This window comes from Lissotriton vulgaris, chromosome 7 (genome assembly GCF_964263255.1).
Source record: "Lissotriton vulgaris chromosome 7, aLisVul1.2, whole genome shotgun sequence".
In the NCBI taxonomy this organism is placed as follows: domain Eukaryota; kingdom Metazoa; phylum Chordata; class Amphibia; order Caudata; family Salamandridae; genus Lissotriton; species Lissotriton vulgaris.
Genome location: NC_141695.1, coordinates 1,752,331,331 through 1,752,355,096, shown reverse-complemented (window position 1 = coordinate 1,752,355,096; position 23,766 = coordinate 1,752,331,331). Strand labels below are relative to the sequence as shown.

The window sequence follows — 23,766 nt, the reverse complement described above, 5'->3', positions numbered from 1 at the left end:
TCAAAGGAATTAAGGCATCTTGGTGCCCCTCCAGGTCCAGGATAGGCCGAGGACCTCACTCATGTCAAGGGAGAGGCCAAGGACTTCACACACAAGCACCATTAGTGTGAGACTGGAACAAAAAAATCTAAAGCTTGGATACCGGATATTAGCACCCAGGGCAGGGGAAAACAACTGAACAGCATGCAGGGGACACTCCCCTCCCTACAACAAAAGACTTGGCAACATTACTATATACACATAAAGAAAATCCACACCCATAAGAGAACTGTGGTATAATTCACATCAAAGGAGTGCATGCAAACAAAAAGAGCATGCCATCATAGTCACTAAAATGAAAACAAAATGACTTTGGGTATAAAAAACGCAAAGAGTACATACCAAAGAATGCAAACATCCCTTACCAGACAGTATTTGGAATGTTACCAGGAGCCGCATATCCAATTAAACCATTAGGTGAAAAACAGAACACACACACCTTACTGCATTGATTACTTGAAAAATAAAACGCAGCTTTACGAGACGAAAACACTAGAACATTGCCCTCAGTCATGAGGAGTAGTCACTACACTATCACACCCAGTAAATGTAAAACACCTAAAATCCGAGGCAGGGCATGTACACGTCATTATATCATGCCATGAAATCATAGTCAGAAGACGTAAACACCCAGCCATCACAGCCAGAGCATGTAAACACCATGATATCACAGTAAGTGCATGCTAGCATAATAAAACTGAGAATTGTGGGTGCCTGACGGATATGGAGTGGGGTTCAGTTCCATCACAGCTATGGGATATAAACACAATGACATGACAGCCATTAAAGATAAGCATTATGACTTTAAAGACAACCAATGTAAACATGGCTGCATAACAATAACCAGGAGATGGAAATCCCATGACATCACAAACAAGTCATATAAACACTACAACCAGGGGGAAGCAAACACCATCACACAACAAACCGAGCACATCACAGCCAACGTATATAAACATCACAGCCGGAGAGGTAAACAGCACAACATCACAGCCAAGGATGCTAACACGCAGGGAGTTGAATCCAGGGGATAAGAACACAACCACCTCACAGTCAAAGGTTCTAAACATCACATCCTCATAACTCTGCGATGTAAACAGCACAACATGAAGGCCAGGACATCTAACATCCATGACATCACAGACAGGCGATATACAAACCATGATGCTGCAGCTAGTTGATGCAAACACATTGACATCACGAACAGATGCACAAGAATACAAATGCAGAACATGTAAACATGATGACAGCAGAAGCAGAGAATGTGCACAAACTGGCATCAAAAACAATAAATGTAAATGCTATCACAGGGCAGCTAATGAACGTAAAAATGAGAACATCAGGCACTGGAATGAAAACATCATGACAGAAGAGAGCTACAATGGGCCGCTGCCACCACAATTTCAAGAGCTGTAAGCTAGAAGACATAGAATATAACAAGCATTTCCAATGCAATAGGTCTCACAATTGTGAGATTTTGAGCTATTGGCATTGTAAATGACAATGTATTTTATTTGTGTTAAAAAAACCTGCAATAATAAAAGGCATTGTCATTTACAATACCAATAGGTCAAAGTTTCTAAAATGCAAGACCTATTGGATTGCAAATGCTTGTTGTTTACAAGCGCCCCATGCTGCGCTTTCACGTTAATAGAGGCCACGCCCCTTTCTTTAGACAAGCTGTGTCTAAACAACTGAAGTAAAAGGGAAAGTCCTCATGGGAGGTTGCAAATGAAGATAAGGTGGTACTAAGGAGGGACTTACATGCCTATTAAAGATGCAGACACAAGCATTTACGAAGGACAATAACACAAGACAATGACAAATATGGGTGGATAGTGGGCGGGCTTCAAGTCCATACTTTAATACAGCATGGCTCGCAGAGCAGCGCATGGCATGCGCTGCCCAAGCTCGACCTAAAAATGAAGTCATATATAAAAATTAAAAAACAGAAAGAAAAGTGCCCAATATACCATTAACAAATGATCATGTGAGCACTGTAGGTATGAACCGATGAACACAAGATGCCATTTCCTAATGTCCCTCATCCACACCCTAATGTCCCAAATGTTATTAAATGCAACTTTGTTTACATTTTCTCCTCCCACCTATCCAGCCGACACCAGTTCATTCACATGGGAACCTTCGGGTCGCAGAAGAGCCCGATAATTTGTGCAATCCTTAAATTTCCGGTTTATCCACTGTAATGTAACCCCAATATGGACACTACTTACCAATACTTCAGTGGCACACAAATCTACTTAAAGTAGCCTTTTGCTTGAGACATCTAGCACCCGAGGCACCGCCTGCACATCATACAGTCCTGGGTGTTCAGCATCTACCACAATCTTGACCCACCACAACAGAATTGCTACTAACCGTCAACGACAAGTAATAAGTATTAAAACTTGCACGGATTCAAACATAAACTTTAATTTATGGCAAAGTCACTAGGACTCTTGCAGGACACCAAGGTCATCCTCCAGCTATACATCGCCCCAAAAAAACGAAGGAGGCCTGGGGCAGGTCGTTCTACAGAAGAATGTGGAACCTTTTCTCCAAGCGAGCAACTTCAAAGCTGCTGTTAAAAATCCATGCTCTTGCATCCGGATGGTGACGATGCTATGCTGCATGGTCTTCATCCTCCCCTCTGGCCCCTTGAGGTGGCAGCATGGCTCATCAAGAGCCTTGACAAGGCCAGATGGAACTACACTGTCTCTCCTTGCTGGCTGGCACCATATTCAAAAGCTGCTACATCTCTACAAAGTCATCACTACCGGCATCCATGGCTACCTGGCTGATCAGCTCACCATCTCCAGGGGCTCTTGGCACTCCCACAGCCATGACATCAGTGTGAAGACAAAAATCAAATAAACAAACAAAATCAACATGACTTATGCTTATATGTACCGAGTATTTGTAACAGTATTCCCACATGCATCAGGACCATCCACAACCTAACACTAGCTTGGGAAAAAGCTGAACTCTTTTGGTAAGGAACGCTACATCACAGTGCAGTAACAGTCCACGTCCTACCTCAGAAGCCAGCAGGACCTCCAATCCCCCACGGACTACTCCTGTGCCCCCGTAAAGTGCTATGATGCTATTTGCCTCAGTTTGCCCAATAATAATACCACATACATAACTGAATACACACTAAGAATACTAGTCACAACGACATCCCAGTGCGTGGGTGTAAATGTTCACAGCATGGTTGGCATACACAGCCATTGGGGTGCACAACCTGTTCACAGACAGGATGAGAGTCATAGCAGGAATGTGAAGGATCACATGTATGACGTGCACAGCCACACTGTTCACAGGGAGGGAGGGGTGAGGGTCACAGCAGGGATGTGAAGGATCATGTGTGACATACACAGCCACACTGTTCACAGGGAGGGTGAGGGTCACAGCAGGGATGTGAAGGATCATGTGTGACATACACAGCCACACTGTTCACAGGGAGGGTGAGGGTCACAGCAGGGATGTGAAGGATCATGTGCGACATACACAGCCACACTGTTCACAGGGAGGGAGGGGTGAGGGTCACAGCAGGGATGTGAAGGATCATGTGTGACATACACAGCCACACTGTTCACAGACAGGATGAGAGTCATAGGAGAAATGTGAAGGATCACATGTATGACATACACAGCCACACTGTTCACAGGGAGAGATTGAGGGGTGAGGGTCACAGCAGGGATGTGAAGGATCATGTGTGACATACACAGCCATCAGGGGTGCACACACTGTTCACAGGGAGGATGGGGTGAGGGTCACAGCAGGGATGTGAAGAATCATGTGTGACATACACAGCCACACTGTTCACAGACAGGATGAGAGTCATAGCAGAAATGTGAAGGATCGCATGTATGACATACACAGCCACACTGTTCACAGGGAGGGAGGGGTGAGGGTCACAGCAGGGATGTGAAGGATCTCACATGTATGACATACACAGCCACACTGTTCACAGGGAGGGGTGGGGGTCACAACAGGGATGTGAAGGATCATGTGTGACATACACAGCCATCAGGGGTGCACACACTGTTCACAGGGAGGGAGGGGTGAGGGTCATAGCAGGGATGTGAAGGATCATGTGTGACATACACAGCCATCAGGGGTGCACACACTGTTCACAGGGAGGGAGGGGTGAGGGTCACAGCAGGGATGTGAAGGATCATGTGTGACATACACAGCCATCAGGGGTGCACACACTGTTCACAGGGAGGGAGGGGTGAAGTTCACAGCAGGGATGTTAAGGATCATGTGTGACATACACAGCCATCAGGGGTGCACACACTGTTCACAGGGAGGGAGGGGTGGGGGTCACAGCAGGGATGTGAAGGATCATGTGTGACATACACAGCCACACTGTTCACAGGGAGGGAGGGATGAGGGTCACAGCAGGGATGTGAAGGATCATGTGTGACATACACAGCCACACTGTTCACAGGGATGGAGGGGTGAGGGTCACAGCAGGGATGTGAAGGATCATGTGTGACATACACAGCCATCAGGGGTGCACACACTGTTCACAGGGAGGGAGGGGTGAGGGTCACAGCAGGGATGTTAAGGATCATGTGTGACATACACAGCCATCAGGGGTGCACACACTGTTCACAGGGAGGGAGGGGTGGGGGTCACAGCAGGGATGTGAAGGATCATGTGTGACATACACAGCCACACAGTTCACAGGGAGGGAGGGATGAGGGTCACAGCAGGGATGTGAAGGATCATGTATGACATACACAGCCACACTGTTCACAGGGAGGGAGGGATGAGGGTCACAGCAGGGATGTGAAGGATCATGTGTGACATACACAGCCACACAGTTCACAGGGAGGGAGGGATGAGGGTCACAGCAGGGATGTGAAGGATCATGTATGACATACACAGCCACACTGTTCACAGGGAGGGAGGGATGAGGGTCACAGCAGGGATGTGAAGGATCATGTATGACATACACAGCCACGCTGTTCACAGGCAGGGAGGGGTGAGGGTCACAGCAGGGATGTGAAGGATCATGTGTGACATACACAGCCACACAGTTCACAGGGAGGGAGGGATGAGGGTCACAGCAGGGATGTGAAGGATCATGTATGACATACACAGCCACGCTGTTCACAGGCAGGGAGGGGTGAGGGTCACAGCAGGGATGTGAAGGATCATGTGTGACATACACAGCCACACAGTTCACAGGGAGGGAGGGATGAGGGTCACAGCAGGGATGTGAAGGATCATGTGTGACATACACAGCCACACAGTTCACAGGGAGGGATGAGGGTCACAGCAGGGATGTGAAGGATCATGTGTGACATACACAGCCATCAGGGGTGCACACACTGTTCACAGGGAGGGAGGGGTGGGGGTCACAGCAGGGATGTGAAGGATCATGTGTGACATACACAGCCACACTGTTCACAGGGAGGGAGGGGTGAGGGTCACAGCAGGGATGTGAAGGATCATGTGTGACATACACAGCCACACTGTTCACAGGGAGGGGTGAGGGTCACAGCAGGGATGTGAAGGATCATGTGTGACATACACAGCCACACTGTTCACAGGGAGGGGTGAGGGTCACAGCAGGGATGTGAAGGATCATGTGTGACATACACAGCCACACTGTTCACAGGGAGGGGTGAGGGTCACAGCAGGGATGTGAAGGGAGCAGGCAGGTCTTCGGTATTAAACATAAAGCCTGACCCCGGGGGCTGAGCACACACTGGGTGCATGGAGATCCCCCGGCTGGAGGCAGCGAGGCCAGGGCACCGGAGGGGGGCGGGGAGGCTTCCCAGGCTGGGGCCCGAGTGTGGCCCCCTGACAGCAGACAATGGGGATGGGGCCAAGAGGGGGCTGTGGGGGCTCAGGCCCTGGGACACGCCGAGACTCCGCACGGACACACGAGGGCACCTCACCTGCTCCCCCGGCTCCGCTCCCGGTGCTGCCCCTGCTCTCGGACCCTCCAGCCCCCGCCGCCCCGGGAAACTGAGAACAGCGCCGCGGACAGTGAAGACGGACTAACCCCGAGCACCGCAGCCCCTGGGGAGCAAGCGCAGTCCTTCTTCTGTGTCCATGGCGCGAGGAGCTAATCCCCTGCAGCGCCCGGAGGAGACGGGAAGCGCAGTCCTTCTTCTGTGTCAGTGGCGCGGAGAGCTTTAAACCTCCTGCAGTACCCGTGCGCGACAGAAAGTGAAGTCCCTTTTCTATGTCCATTGCGCGGAGAGCTTTAAACCCCTTCAGCGCCCGTGAGAGACGAGAAGCGCAGTCCTTCTTCAGTGTCCATGGCGCGTAGAGCTTTAAACCCCTTCAGCGCCTGTAGGAGACGGAAAGCGCAGTCCTTCTTCTGTGTCCATGGCGCGCAGAGGTTTGAAGGCCTGCAGCGCCTGTGCGTGTCGGAAGCGCAGTCCTTCTTCTGTGTCCATGGCGCGCAGAGGTTCGAAGGCCTGCATCGCCTGTGCGCGTCGGAAGCGCAGTCCTTCTTCTGTGTCCATGGCGCGGGAGAGGTTTGAAGGCCTGCAGCGCCTGTGCGCGTCAGGCTCGTGTCCCTCAACTGGCGCTTGCCTCAGAAGGATATTTAGACTGCTTTTCAGAAAGCGTGCCCTTTTGCCTGTCGTTTGTCTCCTTTCACGGCCTTTGGTAATATCATTAGAGGGTTGTAAAATGTGCATAGGCTCTGCCTAGAGTGGCATATTGTTTAGTTGCTCTGCAAGCCCTCCCTCCACTATTTATTTACTTTTGACAGGTTTTTACCTGCTTATTGGCTTGCACTTGGGGGTTCCACTCCCCCTGAATTGGCCTTGGCTGTACAATTTTATTCTCCTTCCTATGGGCATTAATTGGCGGATTTCTGTTGCCATGGGAGATTTTATGAAGAGGAAGGGTATTACTACGATGAAGGGGAGCCTTCTTGTTCTGTTGAAGATTTCATGGGTCAGGCACTGTTCCAGGCCATTGCTCCTTTGAAGAGACATCTTTCTGAGTACGCTGCGCAACAGGGATGGTTGTCTCCCTCTTCTGGTCGCAGCAAAAAGTCTCCCAAGACTCCCCATTATTCTGATTTTGTTAAATTGGCGAAGACTTTGTCTTCTGCGCCTTCAGCCAAAAAATGTGCTGCGCCTGACCGTTCTTCTCCTCCTTCCGATTCTGACGATGGCTCTTCTTCTTCTACTTCGTCCTCGGAACCTGCTAAGCCTCCTCCTTCTAAGAAGGCACGTAAGGAACATTTTGTGGATGCCTCACCTACACCCCAGTTGCTTACTTTTGACCCTTCAGACATTATTCACCCAAATTCCTCATCCTGGTTGCCCTCCCCAGAGATGGCGGAGTATGTCCAGTCCCACATACGCCATCCTTTTGAGAAAGATGTGCGAGCGCGTTTGCGCTCGGAGTGTCCTCACCCGGACCTCGCTGACAAACTTGCCGACACCCCTGAAGTAGACCCTACTATGGTCACTTATATGAAAAAATATTCCAAAGATCCGAAGAAGGGATTAGATCGCTCCTGGCGGTCCTGCCAAGACAAATTATTGGATTTGCTTGGTCCTCTAACCAAAATTCTTGACTTGGGCTATCGGGCCAAAGAGACTATTAGACTGCTTTTCAGAAAGCGTGCCCTTTTGCCTGTCGTTTGTCTCCTTTCACGGCCTTTGGTAATATCATTAGAGGGTTGTAAAATGTGCATAGGCTCTGCCTAGAGTGGCATATTGTTTAGTTGCTGTGCAAGCCCTCACTCCACTATTTATTTACTTTTGACAGGTTTTTACCTGCTTATTGGCTTGCACTTGGGGGTTCCACTCCCCCTGAATTGGCCTTGGCTGTACAATTTTATTCTCCTTCCTATGGGCATTAATTGGCGGATTTCTGTTGCCATGGGAGATTTTATGAAGAGGAAGGGTATTACTACGATGAAGGGGAGCCTTCTTGTTCTGTTGAAGATTTCATGGGTCAGGCACTGTTCCAGGCCATTGCTCCTTTGAAGAGACATCTTTCTGAGTACGCTGCGCAACAGGGATGGTTGTCTCCCTCTTCTGGTCGCAGCAAAAAGTCTCCCAAGACTCCCCATTATTCTGATTTTGTTAAATTGGCGAAGACTTTGTCTTCTGCGCCTTCAGCCAAAAAATGTGCTGCGCCTGACCGTTCTTCTCCTCCTTCCGATTCTGACGATGCCTCTTCTTCTTCTACTTCGTCCTCGGAACCTGCTAAGCCTCCTCCTTCTAAGAAGGCACGTAAGGAACATTTTGTGGATGCCTCACCTACACCCCAGTTGCTTACTTTTGACCCTTCAGACATTATTCACCCAAATTCCTCATCCTGGTTGCCCTCCCCAGAGATGGCGGAGTATGTCCAGTCCCACATACGCCATCCTTTTGAGAAAGATGTGCGAGCGCGTTTGCGCTCGGAGTGTCCTCACCCGGACCTCGCTGACAAACTTGCCGACACCCCTGAAGTAGACCCTACTATGGTCACTTATATGAAAAAATATTCCAAAGATCCGAAGAAGGGATTACATCGCTCCTGGCGGTCCTGCCAAGACAAATTATTGGATTTGCTTGGTCCTCTAACCAAAATTCTTGACTTGGGCTATCGGGCCAAAGAGACTATTAGACTGCTTTTCAGAAAGCGTGCCCTTTTGCCTGTCGTTTGTCTCCTTTCACGGCCTTTGGTAATATCATTAGAGGGTTGTAAAATGTGCATAGGCTCTGCCTAGAGTGGCATATTGTTTAGTTGCTGTGCAAGCCCTCCCTCCACTATTTATTTACTTTTGACAGGTTTTTACCTGCTTATTGGCTTGCACTTGGGGGTTCCACTCCCCCTGAATTGGCCTTGGCTGTACAATTTTATTCTCCTTCCTATGGGCATTAATTGGCGGATTTCTGTTGCCATGGGAGATTTTATGAAGAGGAAGGGTATTACTACGATGAAGGGGAGCCTTCTTGTTCTGTTGAAGATTTCATGGGTCAGGCACTGTTCCAGGCCATTGCTCCTTTGAAGAGACATCTTTCTGAGTACGCTGCGCAACAGGGATGGTTGTCTCCCTCTTCTGGTCGCAGCAAAAAGTCTCCCAAGACTCCCCATTATTCTGATTTTGTTAAATTGGCGAAGACTTTGTCTTCTGCGCCTTCAGCCAAAAAATGTGCTGCGCCTGACCGTTCTTCTCCTCCTTCCGATTCTGACGATGCCTCTTCTTCTACTTCGTCCTCGGAACCTGCTAAGCCTCCTCCTTCTAAGAAGGCACGTAAGGAACATTTTGTGGATGCCTCACCTACACCCCAGTTGCTTACTTTTGACCCTTCAGACATTATTCACCCAAATTCCTCATCCTGGTTGCCCTCCCCAGAGATGGCGGAGTATGTCCAGTCCCACATACGCCATCCTTTTGAGAAAGATGTGCGAGCGCGTTTGCGCTCGGAGTGTCCTCACCCGGACCTCGCTGACAAACTTGCCGACACCCCTGAAGTAGACCCTACTATGGTCACTTATATGAAAAAATATTCCAAAGATCCGAAGAAGGGATTACATTGCTCCTGGCGGTCCTGCCAAGACAAATTATTGGATTTGCTTGGTCCTCTAACTAAAATTCTTGACTTGGGCTATCGGGCCAAAGAGACTGGAGCCCTTATTGATCCAGATGATGGGGTGGTCCCAGCGAGCTGTTTGTATTTTTGGCAATGCCAACTGTGCCCTGTCTTCGGAGCGTCGTCGCTCTATCTTGATGAAGCTGGATCCTAAGCTCACAGACTTGGCTTCTTCCGAGTCAGGTCCTCTAGCCCAGGGTTTACTGTTTGGTTCCCCTTTCCTTAAAGAGCTTACAAAATTTGTGTCCACATTCAGCGGTTTGTATAAAGCCCAATTGAATCTTCGCCGGGCATTTCGCCCAGTTTTTGGCAAGGCCGGACGAAGGGGACGTTCGTTCGGCCGTGGATCAGATTCCAACTCTCAACGAGGAAACAAGTCCCAAAGGGGTGGTCAAGGTTATTCCTCCGGTAAATCCAATTTCTATCCTTCCAAAAAGGGCAGAGGACAGTATGGCAAAGGAGGTTACAACGGTAGCCAAGGAGGACGTCAGGATTCTTCCACCTCAGGTGAGCTTAATTCTTGCTTCCGATGTGGTTTTGGGGGGCAGGTTGCAATTTTTTCTCCACAATTGCCGATTGATCTCGAACGATGCCTGGGTGTTGGAGACGGTGCAGGGGTACAAAATAGAGTTTTACGCTCACCCTCACCAACATCATCGGCCTCAGCCTCTTGTTTTTCCCCAACACGATCAGGAATTCATCTCCGCGGAGATCGCTTCTCTTCTGTCCAAAGGAGCCATCTCCACGATTCCTCATCCTCAAGGATTCGTCAGCAATGTTTTTCTCGTTGAGAAAAAAGGGGGAGGGTCTCGTTTGGTCCTCAACTTAAAGGAGTTCAACGGCGGAGTAATGTACCGTCATTTCAAGATGGAGGGCATCCATCTTCTGCGGGACCTGCTTCCGGAGGGCGACTGGATGGTTCGCCTGGATCTGAAGGATGCATATCTATTGGTTCCGATTTATGCCCCTCATCGTCGTTATGTTCAGTTTCAGTAGCTCGGGACCTGGTACGAGTACGCGGTCCTTCCATTCGGCCTCTCTTCAGCTCTGTGGTGCTTCACGAAGCTTCGTCATCCAGTGATGGAGTCTTTGCGATCGCGCGGGGTTCGCTTACTTGTCTACCTGGACGATGTCCTTCTCTTGGCGCAGTGCCCTGTTCTTCTTCGGTCTCATTTACAGTGGTCCATCGATCTATTACAATCTCTGGGTTTCCTGGGGAATCCTCTGAAGTCCGACTTTGATCCATCTCAATCGATGGATTTCCTAGGCTTTCGGATAGATTCAGTCTCCTGTCAACTCCTCCTTCCCGGTCAAAACATCAGGTCCATCAAGAGGGACTTGAGATTGATCCTGGCTCAACAGACTGTTTCTTTAAGATCGGTGGCTCGAATGGTAGGTCTTCTGTCCTCTTCGATTCAAGTGATCTTTCCGGGTCCATTGCATTATCGCGCTCTGCAGCGTCTCAAGATCAAGCACCTGCAGAGGGGTCTTTGGTATTCAGATCACGTTCCTCTTTCGGCGGATGACCGGGCAGAGATGTTGTGGTGGTTGGACCACATGGAGTCTTGGAACGGCCAGGCGCTGTTCAGGAGGACCCCGGATGTGGTGATCGAATCCGATGCCAGCCTTTGGGGTTGGGGAGCCCGATGCGGTCCGGTGGCGACGGGAGGTCGATGGTCTCAGGAAGAGTTGTCACTTCACATCAATTGCCTGGAGCTTCTAGCGGGCTCTTTCGCTATTCGGTGTCCGTCCCCTCACAAGACGAATTGTTGCATTCTTCTCAGAATGGACAACGTTTCGGCGGTGCGTTATGTCAACAAACTGGGCGGTACCAAGTCCAGACTTCTGGCGGAGATTGCGAAAGACTTCTGGCATCTTTGTCTGCAACAACAGATCATAGTTATTGCAGAGTACTTGCCGAGCCGCGACAATCGGATTGCGGACTGGAACTCTCGTCATTTGAGGGATTACAGCGATTGGAGGCTTTATCCTCGCATCTTTCGCATGTTGTCCAGGATTTGGGGACATTGTCACCTCGACCTGTTTCCCTCTCGCCTCAACGCTCAGGTTCCCCGGTTCTACAGTTGGCGTCCGGATCCGGAGGCCTTGGCCACGGATGCGTTTCTCCAGTCTTGGCCTCCTCTCCTGTGCTATGCTTTTCCACCGTTCGTGAGGATTCCACGGGTTCTGGCCCGTGCGAGACAGTTCAAATCTGAGCTCATTCTCATCTCTCCTCTTTGGCGGGCGCAAGCTTGGTTTCCAGTTCTTCTGGAGATGAGATGCTCGTCACCGCTCCTTCTTCCTCCCAAATGGAACCTGTTACTGGACCCTCTTCACGCACCGCATCCTCTGGTTCTGTCGGGTCAACTCCATCTGGTGGCATGGAGGATCTCGGGAGACGCTGGAAAATCCCAGGTTTATCTGGAGACGCTCCCCGATTTATCAGTGAAGCTTGGGCCCTCAACACACGCAAGCATTATACGTCAAGTTGGATACGCTGGTGTGATTGGTGCGCACAACGGTCGGTGGATCCCGTTATAGAAAATCTTGCTTTGATCATCAATTTTCTGGCCTCCATGGCTTCTTCTGGGTCGGCTTACAGAACGGTTAACAATTTTCGTTCTGCGATCTCTGCGGGTCATGTTTCTATTGATGGCAAACCCGCTGGGGAACATCCCTTGATATCTAAATTACTTAGAGGCATCCGGATGGTAAAACCTCCTTGCCCCAAATATGTTGCCTTATGGGATGTCTCTGTTGTTTTGCGTTTCTTAGAGTCTTGGCCTTCTAATTCTTTATTGAACCGTAAGCAACTCTCAGCTAAGTTGACTATGTTGTTATGTTTGCTCTCCTGCAAGCGGGTTTCTGATGTTCGAGCTTTGGACCTGGCAGGTTGTACTTTCTCCCCGGAGGGTGCTACTTTTACTCTATCGAGACAAACTAAATGTAATACGTCTTCAGTTACGTATCCTTCTTTTCCTCACAACCCTCAGCTGTGTGTGGTCCAATGTATCAAAGATTACATTGGTAAGCACTGCACCTTTTAGTTCTGATTTACAAGGTCAATTACTGATTGCTTTGCAGAAAACTTTTAGACCTGTTTCTCCTGTTACGTTGGCACGTTGGTTAAGATGACTCATGCTGGAAGCAGGCATTGATGTTTCCCTCGTTGGTGCCCATTCAGCACGGGGAGCTATGGCTTCCAAGGCTTTTTCCATGGGTGTCAGTCTTCATGACATCATGATGGCCGCTGATTGGTCTTCTGACTCTGTGTTTAAAAAGTTTTATTTTAAGCCTATTGTAAGTGTTGCTTCAGTAGTGGTGGATGAGCTTTGAACAAGCATAATCGGAGCCTCCGTCCTGACATAGAATTAAAAATTTGCTAACATTCGTGCCAAGAATTTTCAATTCTAGTAAGGACAGGAGGCGAGGATTATCCCACCCTTATTTTAATTATTTATATTGATTGTATTGATTTTACGCATTACTGCTGTGCCATTATGTTGATTGTTCTATGAAATGTTTCCCGCCCTGTCATGGATTCTGTGTTTATTCCTTTTTGGAAAGGAATTTACGGCTCTGTTTTACTTCTTCCAGGCTCCGACCTTAAATGAAGTGTGCTTCGAATTTCTCCTGTTGGTTGGTCTTTTGTTGTTCCTGTGGATCCGGGAGGTTCCATCGTCTCTTCAGCCTGATGATGACCTCTCCGCGGGACGTCCTTAGTGAATTGTTGGAGTTTGCAGTTTTGAACTTTTCCTTGATGGTTATGGACAAAGAAAGAGGTCGTTGTGACCTCTATGACTCTATATATACTGTTTATGTACTCTATGGTTACCCAGGTTTCATGGGTAACAAAGTTTTTCGTTTTCTTTACTGTGTGCTGATTGGCTGCTGTGTTTTCAGTAAAGAAATAGAGAAAGCATAATCGGAGCCTCCATCCTGACATAGAATTCGATGCAATGGCATTACATTTTTATTTTATTTATTTATTTAAAGAGAGTTTTATATAGCGCTGGCTAGACCCGGAGGTATCAGAGCGCTTTACATGAGAATCAATGTAACAGAAAAAGTTCAACAATTACACAATAGCGGCCAGATTCATCAAGCTTAATTGCGCTCGCAAAGGGCCAGATTCTGAGAATCTGGCCCTTTGCGAGTGCAATTTTTGCATTTGGGATTCATCATCCCAAATGCAAAATTAGCTAATAAAGAATTCGCACATTTGCGAGAAATTGCATTTAAGGAATCTCCATTTTAAAATTGCGAAATCGCAATTTTGGGCCACTATTTACCGCAAGGTCAAACCTCATGGTAAATAGCAAAAACTTAGAAAAATGCATTTAAATGCATTTTTCTAAGTTGCATGTTACACACACACATGTCCTTTGGACATGTGTGTGCACAACACCAATGTAGATTACGTTTCAGGGGTGCTACAGAGTGTCCTTTGGACACCCCTGGCACCCTTGAAATCGCATCCTTATTTGCGATTAGCAAATTGCTAATCGCAAATAAGGAATAACTCCCCATTCATTCCTATGGGCCTTAGGCAATACAATTAGGAGAGAAAGGAGAGAGAGAGGTAGTGGAGGGGGCAGGGGAGGTGAGAAAGGGAGGATAGGGGAAGAGACATTATGGAGAGACGAAAAGAGATCTGTCTAAGGACCAACAGGGTAAGGTGAAGACCAAGGAGAGAATCCACGGCCCATCGCACCTATAGCTAAACCAGGTAGCTCCATCAAGCATCAGAAAAAAAAAGGTTCAGTCTCGATACAAAACCCATCTCCTCTATAGCTATCAGGTAGCTCCATCGGGCTTTGGCCTAATAGCTAGGTCTCAATAAGAGACAATTTAAAGGAACATGGATGGCAAAATAAATAGAGCGTAGACTGGAGGGGACAGGGAAGGTGACAAAGTGAGGATAGGGGAAGCGACAACAAGGAGAGACGAAATGGAAACTGTCTGAAGGCCGACTGGGTAGGTGATGACCAAGGAGGGAGTCCACGGCCCATCTCCCCTATAGCTAAACCAGGTAGCTCCATCGGGCATCAGACAGAAAAGTTCAGCCTCAATACATTGAGAGAGAAGAGAAGTGGAGATAATAAATAGAGGGAGGAAGCGGGAAGAGACGAAAGGAAGTCTGTCTAAAGACCGACTGGGTAGGTGACGTCCAAGGAGGGAATCCCCGACCTTTCTCCCCTATAGCTAACCCAGGTAGCTCCATCGGGCATCAAACAGAATAGCTAGCTCTCAAATGACGCTGGAAAATTCACAGGTAAACAGGGTGGGGACTAGGGTCAGGACAGGTAAGGGCAGAAATCAGTAGCAGGAAAGTGGAGAGGAGTAGAGCGAGGAGGGGTAGGGGGTAGCTAGTTCAGTAAAAGTTACATGATTATAAACAGTTACTGGATGTCTTGGCTGAGGTCCTTCCGAAGTTTTGTCTTAAAGTCTCTAAACATGCTCAGAAAAACGTCTTTAGTCAGGGCCATGTTGTCAGCTACCTCCGCACGGTTCGGCGAGGGGTGCTTGGCCCAGATCATTTAGTTGCCTCTTCCCTCCATTATCCTGTCTGCTTCGCATCGCTGCCTCTAGAACTCGTTGTTTCGTGAAACCATGCCTTTGTTCCGACAGCCGCCATTTTAAAGTCATTGCCCCTACAATGCAATGGTATATTAATGTCCTGTTATCCATATATTAGTTGGGATCTATAGTCACATCTGCCTGTCCACAAGTAGTGCAATAGATCTATTCGCAAGATTTTACAGTCTTTAGGAGGGGAGCTACCATATCAGGATTATGGCACTATAAAAAGCTCCCCATGTCAGTATTTAAATGTCTCTTTGCAATGCTGTGGAGAAACATTAGCGTGCACTTTGTGTGTTCTTCATTCCTGGTCTGCAGATTTAACTTCTTCGGATCGCATCTCATTTTTGGCACTTTTCCGTTCAGCGCACCGTCCAGAACCACAGCATGTGAGTATCCGAGCATGCGCTGTCAGCTCAAGGCACCAGAAGCGCCATTTGCAGGAGATCAGCATTATCAGCATTCACTCACCATGTATTTTGGCAGTTATGCATGTTGAACCCAGACTCCCTTCCCGCAGTGTATTTTCCCGTTTCAAGGTCTCTTTGGGCTTCTTAATAACTTCTCCCCAAGATCCACAAGCGGCAGCCCAAGTTCAAACGTGCAAGCAATTTATATACAGACGTCCATTACAGTGCGTCTCTTATACAGCGCATACAGCGGACAGAGGGCACTTCAACAATTTAAATGATCGTATTTCACCACATGATGACGTATTCTCTCATGAAGAACCCTCCATTGCTCCTCATCGCCAGCGCGCACAGTGCCTCAGCCCCCCTATCAGAAGAAGGAGGCTTTCGCGCTCCTTGTATATCCAACCTTTTGCCTTTAACCTCTCCCCGGGTGCCCAGGGATTAAATTGTCTGATAAAGGGGACACCTAAGGCATTTTAACTTAAAAAAATTCCATGCCCCAGTAACGTGTCCCATCATTAAATGAAACTGCTGTCATGCCAACATTTTAAAGCGGGCAAGTGGGAGATTTTATACAAGCATTGGCATAGTCAATAGCTCTCACCTTTGGAACCATATATGAAATTAGCCAGAGCTATTGGCTTTGTCAATTTCTTTAAACTATGCTGTACAGCATGGGTACTCATAAACTTTCTCTCGGGGCCAAATTTACAGTGTGGTTTGTGGCCAAGGGCTGCACCGGTGGAGGCGGGGTCAGTGGGGGCAGGGCTAGAGCAAAAAAAACTGTGACCAGGAGGTTGAACACAGGCCCCTGCAGCAGACGCCTTCTTCCACTGAGTCACCAGACCCGGCATGCACACCTCTCTCTCTGTTTGTCTTCCTCTCTCTCTATCTCTCTCTCTCGCTCTCCCTCCCCCTCTCTTTCTCCCTCTGTCTCCCGCCATTTCCCTCTCTGTCTCCGTCCCTATATCCCTCCCTCTCTCTCTGTCTCCCTCCCACTGTCACCCTCCCTCTGACTGTCTCCCTCTGTCTCCGTCTCCCTCTGTCCGTTTCCCTCTGTCTGTCTGTCTCCCTCCCTCCCTCTGTCTGTCTCCCTCTGTCTCCCTCCCTCTGTCTGTCTCTCTCCCTCCGTTTATCTATCTCCCTCCCTCTGTCTGTCTGTCACCCTCCCTCTGTCTGTCTGTCTCCCTCCCTCTGTCTGTCTCCCTCCCTCTGTCCGTCTGTCTCCCTCTTACGGTCTCCCTCTGTCTGTCTCCTTCCGTCTGTCTCCCTCAATCTGTCTCCCTCCCTCTGTCTGTCTCCCTCTCTGTCTGTCTCCCTCTGTCTGTCTACCTCTCAGTCTCCATCTCCTTCTGACTCCCTCCCTCTCTCTCTGTCTCATTCCCTCTCCCTCCTTCTCCCTCTCTCTCCCTCTCTCTCCTTCTCTCTCTCTCTCTCCCTCTCTGTCTCTCTCTGTCTGTCTGTCCCTGTCCCCGTCTGTCTCTGCCCCCATCCGTCCCTGTCCCTGTCTGCCTGTCCCTGTCCCTGTCTGCCTGTCCCTGTCTGTCCCTGTCCCTGTCTGTCCCTTTCTGGTCTGTCCCTGTCTCTGTCTGTCCCTGTCTCTGTGTGTCTGTCCCCATCTGTCCCTGTCTGTCTGTCCCTGTCTCTTTCTGTCCCTGTCTGTCCCTCCCTGTCCCCGTCTGTCCCAGTCCCCGCCTGTCCCTGTCTCTGTCTGTCCCTGTCCCAGTCTGTCCCTGTCCCAGTCTGTCCCTGTCCCCGTCTGTCCCTGTCCCCGTCTGTCCCTGTCCCCGTCTGTCCCTGTCTCTGTCTGTCCCTGCCTCTCCCTGTCCCCGTCTGTCCCTGTCCCCGTCTGTCCCTGTCCCCATCTGTCCCTGTCCCCGTCTGTCCCTGGCTGTCCCTGTCTGTCTCTGTCTATCCCTGTCTCTGTCTGTCTGTCCCCATCTGTCCATGTCCCTGTCTGTCCCTCCCTGTCCCCGTCTGTCCCAGTCCCCGTCTGTCCCAGTCCCCGCCTGTCCCTGTCTCTGTCTGTCCCTGTCCCAGTCTGTCCCTGTCCCCGTCTGTCCCTGTCCCCGTCTGTCCCTGTCTCTGTCTGTCCCTGCCTCTCCCTGTCCCCGTCTGTCCCTGTCCCCGTCTGTCCCTGTCCCCATCTGTCCCTGTCCCCGTCTGTCCCTGGCTGTCCCTGTCTGTCTCTGTCTATCCCTGTCTCTGTCTGTCTGTCCCCATCTGTCCATGTCCCTGTCTCCCTCCCATCTCTCTGTCTGGCTCTGTCTGGCTCTATCTGTCTGCCCCTGTCCCTATCTCTGCCTCTATCTGTCCCTGTCTCTCTCTGTGTGTTAGAAATGGGGTTACCAATTCTACGGGGGTTGCATGGAACAGAGCGGGCAGGCCAAACTCCTGAGGACATGTTTGAATCATCCACGCAGTACCCACAGACGACACACCAGCCACACCACAAAAGTGAAACAACACCGCTTATGGTTGGGAAAAGAATAACTTTTGTATTAAGTACAACCTGCAAAGGTGAAACACAGTAAAGCCCAGTGATCACAAAAGGGCGCCAACAGGCGCCAGGGCAAGGGATACTCGGGCAATTATTTACAAGGAAAGTGGGAAAAGTAAGAAAAAGGTGAGTAAGTCCATTAGTGTCCAGGGCTGAAAATAAAAAGAAGGTTATCAATTGACATGTAACACAAGGTCAGTATTGCAGGGCAAACACAGGCATTAATCCTTGGCATCCCCTTAGCAGTAGGCTGTAAACATAACATAGGACACTAGGCATAAACACAGCTGGCCTGGCATTAGCACCTCCTGCAAAATGGAACCTTAAACATCTAGCATCAACATCTAGCATAGGCAGGCATAATCACATTTAACATGGGGCATCAACCTACTAGGCTTTGCAAAAGCTCTGCGACCTTGACAGGGGCCATCACCCTTAGGGAAACACATTAGGTAACATGGCAACACTAGGCATCAAAACCTTAGCGTGGAAACATTAGGCACCCTATCAACAGTGGCAGTACATCTAAGGCAGGGAACGCCTTGTATTTAATCCTGGGCACAATCCAACAATAACCGGGGTGGTGACTCCCCCTGCTCTAGGTATGATCCTGGGGCCTGCGGCAATGAACACAATCAGGGGTACCCCTGCGGTCCCAGTTGCAGTTCCCAAGTCATAGGGGGGCGGGCACCGTCCTCGTGCCCAGACTCCAGCCCCCAACCACCACGCAGCTGAGCCCCCACTCACCGGGCTCCTTGTGGTGTCTCATGCGCCTACTGCTGGTGCTCTGGAGGGGCAACGCGGACCTCCTTCCAACTCCGCAGCGGCTTGCTCTCTACCGCGGCGGCCTTCCCAGGCTGCGGGGGCCGCAAACAGCAGCGGCACTCCTCCTAATATAGCGCCGGGCCGCATCTGTGATTCCGATCTGCGGCGCTCAAGGGGAGGCGGGGTAGGCTCCCGACCTCCTCGGACTGGACTCCGGACTTCTCCTCCACTCCGGTGCTGCTAGAGCTCCCCGGGCCGCAGCAGTGAGTACTACACGGCACTTCCGCGGGGTAGGCACCTGCTAAAGGGGATAATGACAGGCAGCAATACGCGGGGTAGGCACCCGCTTTTCTCTTGCACACAGAGGGGAGAAGGAATATATCACTTTCCCAGTGCTCTGACCAGCAGAAGTTTTGAGTGGCACAGCGCTTCTCAGGCCTCACAGCGCTGCTTCATAGGGGCCAATCTCTGTAACAGGGCGCTTAGCAGGTACAGCGCTTCAAGATTATAGCGCTTAGCAGGCAGCACTCATCCAGGGCCAGGCAGTGCTTCGCAGGCACAGTTCCTCACAGCACAGCGTTCTAGCACACAGCGCTTCTCCTAGGCCCAGCGCTTCCAGGCACGTAGCGAAAGGAGGGCGGACAGTCCCAGCAGCAAGCCCCAGGGTAACACTCCTCACCTCCTGGGGGGTGTCGAAGGTGCTCCTTCCCTTCTAGGTGCTTCTGGCGCAGCGCTTGTGTGGCACAGGGTCCCGGCAGCTTCAGGGACCTAAGGGGCCTCTCCTTCAGGAGCCCAGGGGACAGAGCAGTAGGCACTACTGGGCCAGGTCAGCAGTTAGTGGGGGCATCATCAAAACAGGGCGGTAGGCTTTCACCATCCCCACTGTAACGTGGCCCTCCTCCTACACGGCAGCCTGAACTCCTGAAGTGGGGCTTCCACTAGCCCTGGGGACAGTGAGGGGGTCCTAGATGGGTGCAGGGTCCAGCACACAGGCCCATGTGGCGGTATCCCCTGACAGCAGGTCCCCTCACGTTCCTGTCCCAGCTCTGTCTCAGCACATGGTGGCACATCCCCCTTATTTATACCCTCCTCACCCCACCTCCCAGACAGTGCCAGTAGCTTCTGGAATTCTCTGGGGAACTAGTTTAAACTGGCTCAGGGGGAGGAGTAGAGCACCCTGGGAGCCAGGCTTTCCCTCCAAAGGCAGGGATGGCTGGGTACCTAACGACTAGACCGCTAACCTACCGCAGTCAGGTGGCACAACACATAGGCTTGGCAGCCATTTCAGATACAGCATGTCATTGTGGTTCATGTTTACATTGGGGGTTAAATCAGTGCACACACTATTGCATGACATTACACATTGAGCAGGGCATCTCATACCTCACATGGCCTATACACTAATCTTTACCATGGGGGAGACATCCTAAATTAGGGGGGTGAAAGGCAAAACATTTCGGGGAAAAGGGGCCAAGTCCAACACACTGTCTGTCTCTATCTCTGTCTGTCTCTATCTCTGTCTGTCTCTGCCTCTATCTGTGTCACCTCACTCCCTGCTGGCCTCTGTCACCTCACCTGGCTCTCAGTCCCTGCTGTCCTCTGTCACCTCACCCCTTGTGTGTGTCAGCCCGGGATGAGAAGGCTTCCCGGGCACACACACAGCCGCACCCGAGTACTGCACAGGTCTTTAAAAGACCATTTACATGTTAATGACGCTTTGTTTTAGTTCACACCTACTTAGTGCCCCTGCAGCTTCACTCTGACTATCGCCCGACCCCCATAGAGCAGTCTCTCTGAGTCCGCGCTGCTGCAGGGTGTTTCCTGACACAAAAAAAAGAGAAAACACAGGTGCGATGTCTGCAAGGTCCGCGGGCCACCAAGGAAGGCGGGCCGTACTATGAGTACCCATGCTATAGAGCATTGTGGCTCCTGAGCAGCATGTCGAAAAGTTATAATAAAAAATTGTTAGAAGCACTTTTAGGTTGAGCCTTGCAGCTGCACGCATGAACTGCTTGCGCTGGTGAGACTGCTGTAGTAGAGTATGGGAGAGAAGCCGCGCCCACTCTCCACCCCTATTTTTCATTGGCTTGTGTCATTTTCTTTCTTAAATGGCCCTAGTAATCAGTTAGATGTTCCACAGAAACAAAATGAGTATAGCGTCACCAATGTAGCGGTTCGTACACCCAAAGTAAATGGTTTGATCCCACCTTTGATGAGTGAAGTATCTGCCACTAGGGAGAGAGACAATGACCATGGGTACAGCCTAGCCATATGGAATATAGCGGGATGGAGAAAGAAGATAGACTCCTTAGGCTGGAAGGATTTTGTCGATAGCCATGACATCCTATGTTTCCAGGAGACCTGGTGTACGGAGCAGATTAATTTTGATGGGTTTGTTTCTTTTAATCTCCCAGCCCTGGCATCCCCCGCAGGTAGGGCTAAAGGGGGACTTTTAATATTCCTGTCCGTAAATCTACCGGTGGAAGTCAAAACATACAAAACAATTGGTTGTCACTCACAGCTATTGTGGTTAAAACAAAATAATGGTTGTAATGTGCTGCTTGTTAATTTTTATAACAACCGATTTGATTCCACACGCCATAATGTGGTTGCTGAATTAGAGAACGCATTAGAAAATATGTGCACCGATTTATCTGTTAATTTTGATTTCTTATGGGGGGGTGATTTTAATATACCTATATGTCCTCTTTCCCTAACTAAGGTATGTGGGTTTAGCAATGATTTTGGGGATGAATGTATACACTTCCCCCACAGTACCTATGGAGAGCTGCTAAACTCTGTTATGGTTAAATTTGATCTAGAGGTGCTGCAGTGTGCAAGCAATGAAAAAGGTAATTTTTGCCAACATTCACTGGCAGGAATGCCCGCACTACAGTTGATCATGTATTGGCCTCAGTGAACATTAGTCTATATTGTACCACCCCAGAGATTATAGATCTATTTATTAGTGATCATAATTGTATTACTTTATCACTAAGCATCTGGGGAAGTAAAGGCCAAATAACACAAACCATAGTAGATGATATAACTCCATGTAGATCAAATGGTGTTAGGATCAAGTGGAAAGGGGAAAATTCAGATAAGCTTTTAAAAAATATTGTTACGGCATGTCATGTTGAGATACACAAGAGTTTGGATGATAATATGGACCCTTCAGGTATTTTACTGTGTTTTAGTAAGATCAATGAAACACATGACAACATTATGACTATAACCAGGGGGAACAGGCAAATGCAGAATAAAGGATGGTTTGATCATGCCTGTACTCAAGCCCTGACGCAACTAAAACTAGCTCTGTCAAGTAGAACTAGGGATGGGTCGATTATTAAAAACCTGAGATTAGTTTATAAAGAGCACCTGAAGCGGAGGAAGAGGGAGCTTCAAGAAGAGGCCTGGGACAATCTTACAATGGCTGTAGATACTTCGAACAGCAAGAAGTTCTGGGACACAGTTAACTCCCCCTTCCTAAGGAATGAGGATGCTCCCGACCTAACATCACATGTTAGCTGTGAAGCCTGGGTAAAACATTTCTCTAGCATATTTGACCCAGGGGACTTGGGCAGTACGATCTCTAGGGAGGCAGATATCTGGCCTATCCTTCCTCTTAATTTCACACTTGCAGAGGTGGAATATGTTAAATGTTAAATGTCGTATACTTGTAAAGCGCACAGCTGCCCCAGCAAAGGGGCGTCCCGGCGCTGTATACCGCTGGGGAACCCATCCTGGCTTTCCCTGTGAGATGGTCCCTCCTGGGCATCTCCAAGGTGAAGACAAGCATCCCCTGTGCTGCTGGGGCCGTTAGTAGAGATTAAGCAAGCTATTGCCCAGAGTTGCTGAGTGGGACCCATGGTTGAAGTAGGCACCGAGGCGAGAATTATCGAGTCCGCTGACCATGGCCCAAGACCCTGCCGCATCAGGAATCAAACCCTGGTCCCGGGTCGACCTCTGCTTCCGGGTCTGCCGCCTCTGACCAGTGAGCCACACCACTCTATTGGTATATGGAATTAGTAGTAGCAAGGGCAGGAAAGCGCCAGGTTCGGATGGTGTACCAGTAGATCTATATAAAGCCGAACCAGCCATATGGGGCCTCATTTTGACTAGAGTCTTTAATGCTGCAGTAACGGAAAACACACCACCTACATGGGGCGAATCCATAATCATTCCCATATACAAGAAAGGAAATAGATCCGAGGCTAGAAATTATCGTCCCATCTCACTATTAGACTCATCTGTCAAGATCATGAGTAGGGTGCTGTTAGTGAGGTTAGAGGAATGGGCAGAAGACAATGGGACAAATTTAAGGTTAATTTAGGTATCAGGCAAGGATGTGTACTTGCGCCACTCCTTTTTACTCTTTTTATTAACGCAATTGATGCTGAATTAAAAACTGTAAAGTCCGATGCACCCCAGGTGGAAGGCAAGGATGTACCGGTACTGCTATATGCAGGTGACGTGGTACTCCTATCAAGGACACCATTAGGCCTACAGAGGCTAATCGACAAGTTTACAGATTTTATTAAGGGCAGGAAGCTGCAGATGAATAAAACTACAACATATGCCCTAATCTGTGGCCCAAGTGCAGGGAAAACGAAACCCTTTTATGTAGACTGCCATAGAATTTTAACTGTCGAGAAGTTCTGCTACCTGGGTATAATCTTTTCGAGCAGTGGGATGTGGACACAGGAGGTCATGAATGTCACGGTCAGAATGGCTAAAAGTGTTTACGGGGTTTTTAAATTTTCTGCTAAACTTGGGGACCGCTGCATCTGCGACATGGTGCACATTTACCAATCTAGATGCACAACAGTTGCACTGTACGGAGCTGGGGTTTGGGGTCATTGCCGCCACACAGAACTTCAAACAGAGG

General features: G+C 49.4%; 1 protein-coding gene across 1 annotated transcript in view; it reads right to left on the bottom strand.

Moving 5' to 3' along the window:
• Positions 1-6,070, bottom strand: part of MEGF8 (multiple EGF like domains 8) — a 399,920-nt gene extending 393,850 nt beyond the window's left edge. Inside the window, exon 1 of the mRNA XM_086933057.1 lies at positions 5,958-6,070. The gene's annotated coding sequence lies outside the window, so the exon portion shown is untranslated. The remainder of the gene's footprint in view (positions 1-5,957) is intronic.
• Between the last annotated feature and the right edge of the window lie 17,696 nt (positions 6,071-23,766).